Genomic DNA, 9,916 nt, shown 5'->3' with positions numbered 1-9,916 from the left:
AACCCATATATCTGAGAGCTTATATTCAGACAAAGAAGTCCCTGTGCAGGAAGTGGAAATCAATTGTCAATAGTAAAAGTTGATCCAAACCATGGGGTTTGGCAAAAAGTTCAAAAAAAAAAGTAAAAAAGGGAAGTTAAATGATTATTATCACACTTAGCCACTTGCAAAATTATGTATCTTTTTATAGTTTCTTCTTTTATTGTGCATTAGTCGAAAGATGGACATGATCAAATGCCTAATGACATCTACAAAATGTAATTTTGTTTCTTGTTCATAAGTTGAATAAAATTACGATCTTTTCCTCAAGAAAAAAATGGAGAAATGACATTTATATATTATGATGAAATTCATAAATAGATGTTGCCAATTTGTGTTCTAAATGTCATGTAATGCTTAGTATTATTTATATATTGATATAAATATTATTATTGTATGTATTTATTTATAATTATATATTTATTAATTTTTTATATGACTATGGATTATATATATTTATTTTTAGTTATATATTTAATAATTAAATTTATTATGTTTTTATATGATTATTAATTATATACTTTGAAATATTATGGGTATGAATATGAATTATTAATATTTAAATTTATTTTAATGCCATAAAAATATTAGAATTTGTTTGTGATTTTATTACTAAAACAAAATAATATTATTTTAAATTACAATATTTTTATTATTTTTTTAATTGGAACAATATTAAGCATTTTTTTGTATTTAATGTTTTATTTTATGGACACTATAAATCCCTCACATATTGAACTAACATTTAAATGTTTAGACTCGTTTATGGACACTACAACATCTCCCTTGTACTAACCAACATATAAACATATTTATTTAAAAACAAAAAACAAAAAAAACAAAACATCACAGATCAATAATGCCTTAAGGTATTACATTTTAAAATATCAATGAGAATATGCAAGTGTACTTTGGTTGTTCCTCCAACCATACATGCTAGCTACTATAATTTCCAGCACTGATTTGCTACTCTACCTCCAAAAGTTAACAAAAATCGAACAATAACCACATAAAAATTCAACCTTAGTGCGATCAATACCTGTTATTCATAAAGCAGTTGTATTTAAACGATACTCCACGCTCCAACAACGCACAACTTCAAACATTTCACAAAAACGTGCAACAAACTCAACTCCTCCCTTACGCTCTGATACCAATAAAGAGGGGCTGAAAGCACATAAAAAAAATATTATTTCACACTAGGGTACGTATGTGTACACACACTCAATTTTACTTCAGACATTACATTACTCACTCTATATTATAGAGTTTTTTATATTTAACTTATTCTTAATTTAGGAGGAGAGGTGGAGAGGTTGAGAAATTTTCTCAACCAAAACCATCTTTACAAATATATGATGTAAGCATTAATTCCAATTTTTTGGTGGCCTTGGGCTACAAAGGTGCTCTATTTGCGTAATTCAATAGGCCAAAGTTTTTGAAAAAAAAGGTGGGAAATAAATAAATAAGATTTCATTTTTTATTTCACAATTAAAATAAACGAACCAAATTTACATAAATAAATGTTATCAAGTTGTAAATGGAGAAATGAAATTTGAGCAAAGGGTGAAATATTGTCATCGAAAATGGTATAAGTGTGGGATGGAGTGTATAGGCGGTTGTGGCCGAGTGGGTTTAAGAGGGAATTTTTGCGAGAAGTTTCTACATTATTGTTTCATAACAATGGGGCTGACATTTCAGATTTGGTGTTAGATCAACCTCACAAAGGGGACCCACCCTGCTATGGTTCTCCTCTTTGTCTTTTATCTCCAACTCTGGACAAAAGACAAATAGATGAAGACATTTATTTAGTTGCTTTATGAGTTAATAATTAGTGAATTAATTAATAATTAATTCACATCACTCATCACTAGTGTATTCTGCAGTTAGACTAAATACAACTAGTTCAACCAAGTCAAACTGAACACAACTCCATCAACTCCTCAATCAACTCCACCAAACTCAATCACTTGAGTTCTAACTGAAGTCCATCATGCAATAGCTCAACTGACCCATAAGAAAAGCGTATTTCCTTCTGGCAGTTGCATGTGCCACATCCGTAGCTTGAACTGAAGTACTCCAAGAGGATAAGATAATGTTTATAGTCCAAATATTATTAAGAGCTAATAATATTCGACTGTTCTATTTTTAGCTTGGCAGTCTAAAAATAGACTCCGTCCATATGTCTAAAAATAGAAGTCCATCTATTTTTACCAACATGACCAATCATCCACAAATAGCATCCTGCAACTCATAGACCATGATCCATATGTCTAAAAATAGACATAGTCTAAAAATAGACTGTGCGCCAAAAATAGCTTGCGGGCCCACTTAGTGAAGGCGACTCCTTTCCACTAAGCTCCATCATTCTCCATCATCTTGTTGCATTTTCAACAAAGAATATTGGGTACATGGAAAGATTTTTGTTGTTGTTGTAAAAAAGTGGAACACTCTCTTGCTTTCTTAATGCACAAATTTGGTGTTCGCTCCCAAATTACTATTGCTTTGTTAGTTATATATATATATATATATATATATATATATATATATATATATATATATATATATATATATATATATGAAAAAAGCATAGAAATATCATATAATATTTATTGAACATTATAGTGTTATAATATTAAACATTTTTATTAAATTAAAAGGGTAAAGGTATATGTAAGGACTTGATTCAATTTTAGATTAGTTTGACATAATATTGTGTTTTTTAATTGAAATAGATGTATTGATTTTAGTTTATATGTTAATTTCTAATCATGTTTCATTGATTGCACTAGATGCATTGATTTCAATGTAGATGTTGAATTCTAATCTTACTTGATTGTTTACATTAAGTGCATTGATTTCCTTATATGCATAAAAATGTATTGATGACATGCATTGATTTTTGTGTTACAGTAATCATCAACGTACATCCATATTAAATAGAAATGATCAACAAAGAGCCTAGATCCATACTAAATAGAAGTGGACAACAAAGAACATGTCGACATAGAAAGGCACCAGAAATGACAATTATGGATGCATTGATTTAAGAGTAGATCTTGATTTATAATCCTATTTGATTGTTTGCGCTCGATGCATTGATTTTAATGTAGATGTTAATCTTTGATCTGATGTAAATACATCGATGATGTGCATTGCTTTAAATATATGCAAAAAGTAATTATTAATTACGTGCATGATTTTAGTATTACATTGATCATTAGCCTAGAATCTATTAAATAGAAATAAACAAGAAAGCTCCTAGATTCATCTTAATCATTAGCTTGGACCTATCTTAAATAGAAATGAACAACAAAGAGCAAGTGACAAAGAAGGGAATAAAAAATGACAACTAAGGAGTGTCAACAATAAATGGAGATACAAAGACAATCACAACAAATGACAATTGAACAACAATAAGATCAGATGAAAGAAAAAATTGAATGACAAAGCGTATATCAAAAAGAATTTCAAAGAGCATATCAACAAAGAATGACACAACAAATAACAATTGAAGAGTGCCAAGAGAAAATAATACAAGAAAGTGCAAAATGAAGAGGAAAACAACAAAAAAAGGCAAAGGAAATGACAACTCAATAGTATGAAGAATAGAGGAAATGAAAATTTAAATAATTAAAATAATATTCAACCAACTCAAGCATAGTACAAGATCGAGAAGAAAATCCTATGAAAAAGTGAATTTTAAAAGATATTTATGCCCAAGTTCAACCTATAACTTGCACTAATATGATTATTGCACATTAACAATTTTCATGATAGGATTTATCGATTAGCTCAAGTTCAAATGTGTCATGTACATGAAGAGTCATATGTTGAAATTCAAGTATTTATTACAAATGCAGGTCCAATGCAAATGAGATGTAGAAGAGAAGGAACTCATCATATTAACCTTAGGCATATTAAATGTAATACTCCCTCCCGTTTTCAATGCTGAAAATGTATGCACATTGCTATGTAGGATGGTGCGCTGGATGAATGTGATTATAGGCTGGTGACTCAAGTAATATGATGTGGCCTGCGTACCCATATAGATGCTAAATATATTATGGGTCCAAGGTGCCTGAATATTTATAAGCCTATAAAGGTTGTGAGGCAAGGGAAACCTGAATTTGTAAATAATATAATTGAACATATTTTAATATTAATAAAATGAGGTTGTTTGCGGAGCCCTCTCCACAAAAAGAGTATGGGGAGTGCAACTCTATGGGAAAAGGAAACAATTGGGTATTTCTAGTTAAAAAGTGCACCTTGTGGCCCACGCGGCTCAGGACGGTGCCAAATGGTGTAATTAAGCCATGCATATAAATAAGTATAGCTTGGATGTTGGGATCATTTAGTGATTTAATTAACTATTGGGTTATGGATTTGGGGGTTGATTATTTAGTGTTGAGGATGGATGAGCCTGTGAATCCGAAGACGGGACTCTCGACTAGTTGATGGTGCAGTTATTTCGTTAATTGTACCAAAATAGATACACTATGTTGATATGAGCCCCAGTGGCTCCAGGGGTCGTTTTCCCCTGATTATGGCTTAGCGCCATGGAGTTCTAGTGGGGATATCAGTTGGAGATAGTCGGAGGGTCCTGGTTGGGACCTGGCACCGTCTAAGGGGTTTATTTGGTTTAGTTGTTGGGCACTTGGACACTGGGCAACAAAAAGAATCTTGGAGTTGCAGGCCGAGACAATTTTGGCCAACCATAAGCCACCCTGGAAGTTAGGCACCACTGAGGGTTTTGGGTTGTGTTACTTGAGTTCCAGTCAAGGGGACATGAGCCTGTGGCTGGAGACAGATGTTATTGGGGTTGGTGTTGTGGCCTAGGTTTTTGTTGTTATTCAGTTATAATTGTTGCCTAGATATGTTATCTCAACTCAAGGGTGACCAGTGGTTGAGATTATGATGGTCTATGGCTAGGAGGAACATGGAGAACCCATAACTAGTTAGGCATTTTATTCAGATAAGTACTCTTTGTGTCATAATACGATTTGTGTGTATTTTTGTATGTGTTTACATGTTCTAACAGTAAACCCTAAAAGCATGGGTATTTGTTGTATTATCTACTGTATGTATGTGCCATGCTTTATTTATGCATCATTGGATTGCAAAGCCTAGTTGGAGTTTGATTTACATTTGAGATGTTTCCATTATGCATGCTTTGTTGTATGTTATGAATATAATCATTGACTAATTAAGGAAAAATAATTTGTTAATTACTCCATGGTACAAGACAATTGAGCATCGCTTATTATTATTGTTATTGATATTGTCTGACTATGTCCGTAAATAGGTTAAACGTAAGTATTAAATGTTAGCATGTTTAGGGTTAAGAAGCTTCCGCAGAATAATGGAAGTAGTGTGTGTTGCAGTGGTGTTGCTTGGTTGGGGGTCGGGGATGTTACAAATTTGTACCAAACCCTAGTTTCAACATTGGGTTTGAATTGGGCCAGAAATTACATGTCTGCCACCATGTGCTTGACGAAAGGATATATGGTGGAAATAACTGAAATTTCTCCATTTTCTAGAGCGGGTGCCATCAAAGGATAGTTGGAAGATTATAAAGGAATTACAGGTTGAAAAATTGACCATTTTAGGCTTAACTGAGCCAAATTCAAGTCAGAACTGAAGAATTGCATGTTTCTTATCAATTATTTGACAAAAAATCTAATGATCAGAATGGTGAAAATTCACCCTGGAATCAGATTATTGGTGCCAAGAAAGGCACAACGAGGAATAACTTGTTTAATTGCGGAGTCAATTTAAAGAAATTGATTGATTTTTAGAGTGAGAGGGCTAAAGTTCCGACATAGGGCATCGCTCCCATGGAAAAGAGGGTTTATTCTTCTAAGGATTTTAAAATCTCATTTTTTATATAATAACCCATTTTATAAAAAAAATTGTTCTCGGTTAGTGGTATTAGAGTGGTATTAAGCTCTAGTGAGGGTGGGAGTTTTATTATGTCAAAGGTGCTTATATAAGCTCTAGTGAGGGTTGGAGTTTTATTATGTCAAAGGTGCTTATATAAAGGTTTTATATCTATGGTATGCGCACATACATAATACATATTATCCTATTTGTTTTGTCTTGATGTATATGGGCTTCGACTCTTTTTCATGGTCTTAGTAGACTCTTAAAAAATCATGGGCTCTGTGTTTTGTTTTTTTTTTTTTTGCCCAAAATGACATTAATGAATTATGCCAATGTATATCTTTTCTTAATATAATATATATCAATCATTTTTCATACAGGAAAAAATAATACATATGTTTTATGTAATACGATATGAATTTCCTCCCTGGTATCGAATTGGTGGTGAATTATAGTCTACATACATTTAGTTATGCATACCTAATTTTATAGAGTATTTAAACTTTTGGACCTCGCAAAATGCATAATACGACTGTGGGGTTACCAAGTTGATGTTATAGATGGGTTTCACATTCTAAATACCCCGCCAAATGCATATATCTATATAAAAAGCCCGTTAAGTAAATCAAATGAGGAAGGCCGAATTACAAGGTGGTATTGGGCCTTGGATGTTACAGGGTGGTCGAACGGGGCTCGGAATTTTACGTAATATTTATAAAAGTTTATAACCATATGACCCCCTCTCCGAAAGCGTATCTCGAAGTCGATGTTGAAGTTGGTATGTATAGGCCGTATATGGTGTTTCATATGTATACGGTTAAGGTAGAGTTCCGGGGTGGAACCCTGCCATCGCTGAACGTATTAATAACAAGTGTTATAACTGTTGGAGCAAGGTGAGATAGTTGTGAAGAATTGGACAACGATGAGTGGTCAAGCCACGAGGCCCGAGATGTGGCGTGTTCGTGCCAGCTCCCTGGAGCAAGCTGGACGCGGAGGGGCCCACGAAAGGACCACATATGTTTTATATATATATACAAATAGGAGTGCCATATGGATGAAAGGTGGACCCCGGAGGGGCATGGCATCGTGGAGCACATGGGGCCCGCAATATTGATATGTTTTACAGGGTGGTCGTATGGGGCCTGGACGGCACAACGAGTCCATTCGTGGAAGGGTTCTCTGTGCATTGTTTTTAATAAATTTATGTAAGTATATACATTATAAAAATAAAATAATAAATAATAAACATAAAAACATGTATATGGCCACAATGCAGTCATATGTGACTAGCTTACTGGCCACGGTGAGGAAAGAGGAGGCCAATAAACCAGTTGGTGAAGGAATTTTGTGCGGAACAAGGAAGAATTACCAAGCTAGTAAAGGGATCTATACCACTAGCTATCAGCGAGAAGCAAAGCAGAAATTGAGTTTTCAGGTTGAGAAATGGGGAGAAATATGTTTGAATTTTAAAGGGTCATAGTTTTCAGCCCATAGTTTTCAGCCCATATCTCGGGCATATGATCAGTGATTGGAAAGATAATTTTGGGCAGATTTTAATTGTAGATTCAAAATAATATGTTTGGATTTTAAAGGGTCATAGTTTTCAGTCTATATCTTGGAATTGGGCATATGACCAGTGATTGGAAAGTTAATTTTGGGCAGATTTTAATGGTAATGGTAGACTCAAAATTTTGATACAAGGTTTGAATTTCTAGAAGATTTCAATGGAAAATTACAAAAAGTTTTAGAGGTGAAAATGCTTTAACAGGTTGCAAACTTTTGAAAGCCATATCTTTATGCTCAGGTACCAGAATAAACAAACGAATGGTCAATATAAATATATTAACGAGAAGAACATTTTGGAAAACTCAAATTGTATTTGGATGACAATTTTGGGACGAAAGCTTCCATAGAGCTATAGGTGTTGGAAATTGCGCAGTTCGCCTAAGACTTATGAAGGACACATCTTTCAGCCTAGGAATCAGAAATTGGCAAGTGAGTAGTCAATAGAAAGCTATTGACTAGCAGAGGATGATGGTGAACCCAGAAATAGAAGTTGGGCAGGAAATGTGGGAAAAAATATCCTAGAAATTTATAGGTCATGATGACTTTAACAATGACAAGGGGATTGGAACAGGAAAAGATTGGACAAATGGTTACCAATATAACCGAGCAGTATATACATGTACAATGGTAAGAGAATCATTTATACGATGTACAGGTGGCTGGTAAATCTGAACAGGACAAACATGTTGTGGATTTCCTATGAAAGGAATTAAATAAGGCAGTTTCTTTAGCCTTTCCCATTGTTGTTGTATGTATATATATATATATATATATATATATATATATATATATATATATTCAAGTGTTGCATGTAATTTAGTGAGCATGTGCTTTGATTGCATGTCATTTGACAACAAAATGTTGTGATAGTTAATACATAAATCTAATCAAGGTTGTTGTGTTCTTGATCACAAAGTTGTCAGGACAATAATTGTATGGGGCATGGGCCTTGTAGGTATGTACTCTTGAAGACCTTGGCAAGATGGATCACATGAGGGATTGTTAGTCAAAGAAGGGTATGCTTGAGCCTAGAAAGGCAAGTGCAACTAGACATCATGACTAATGCGTTTGAATATAAAGTGAATGGTTCAATGACTTGAAGGGTACCTGGAGGCCTTGGAAAGTAGCAACTTAGAGGTTGTTGTGGCTTGGTACCCTAGCCGATGAAGGGTATTGAATATGTATCCAATGATGGGCGAGTGGATGCCCGTAAAGACAACTCATCAACTCTTACAAGTAAGTGTTGGTTGTCTTCTCTTGTATTATGACAACATGTGCTTTAGTTATGAATTGGTATTCTTAAGAATACAATATTTATGGTATAGGGATGAGTATAATGTGCTAGTTTATTTGTGGAATAGTGTAGGAATATGCTAAAGAAATTAAGACCTTGTGGTATCTCAAGGCAATGAGTGATTAATTGATTGATTAGTCAGTAAGTCCTAGATTGGACTCTGAAATTGACAGAAGTTTGATTATTTAGTTAATCACACTTGATTTGATGCATCCTAGTTGAGATCATAGGTGGCTCTGAGAGCTTGGGGCTCTGGTTTATAGTTGTGGTAGCTATGGAGTTCTAGAAGGACTCAGTTTGATGATAGTCAGTGAGTCTTGAGCTTGGACTACGTACCTGACTGACAAGTTGGTGGGCCCTGTGCTTAGATTTTGTAACCGACCGAGGCATGGTTTTTTAGTTAATCGTGCCAAATCTAATGCATTTGGTTTTATGTGAGCTCCAAAGAAACTATGAGAGCTCTGGTGGCTTTGAGAGCCTTGATGGCTTTGGTTTATAGCTCGAATAGTCATGGAGTCAACGTTCAATTGACTCTTACAAGATAAGTATTGATTCAACTACAAACTTTATTCTTGTATATTGGGATATATGGTTTGTGAATTGAAATTTGTAAGAATATAATATTTTTTAATCAATTATTGATTTTATGGACACAAAATTATTATTAACTATCACAGAACTCAATATTGGTTCTTGTACATATATCAATCAAGATGTTGTTTGGTGGTCCAAAGTGAAATAATATAGTTGTGCATTGACACAACATTAGTATTTGAAAAGTAGCATGTTGGCTACCAACAAGTACATGATTATAATAGATATAGGATAGGTTAAATACAAGTTGAGATCAATATTGTAACTTGTTTTTATGAGGTTACACCAGGTTGTCACATGAATGATGATGAATTATACAACATAGTCCTATATATGTTATGTTGCAAAGATGCAAGCATTAGAGAAATTTTGAGGTCTAAAATGGCCCTCAAAATAAAAATGTACAATCAAAACCAACTTTGTAAGAACCAATAGGATTCAAGATGATGATGTCAACCATGGGGGATGATTCACCATTTTTGGAGTAAAAAAGAAAAAAGATTAAAAAATAAAAAACTACTTTTTCAACTCGTATTTTCA

The sequence above is a fragment of the Pinus tabuliformis genome, chromosome 3_2 (assembly GCF_031772625.1).
Source record: "Pinus tabuliformis cultivar Carrire ecotype Pingquan chromosome 3_2, CPIR1, whole genome shotgun sequence".
In the NCBI taxonomy this organism is placed as follows: domain Eukaryota; kingdom Viridiplantae; phylum Streptophyta; class Pinopsida; order Pinales; family Pinaceae; genus Pinus; species Pinus tabuliformis.
The sequence above is the reverse complement of the archived record's forward strand: the minus strand, read 5'-3'. Positions refer to the sequence as shown.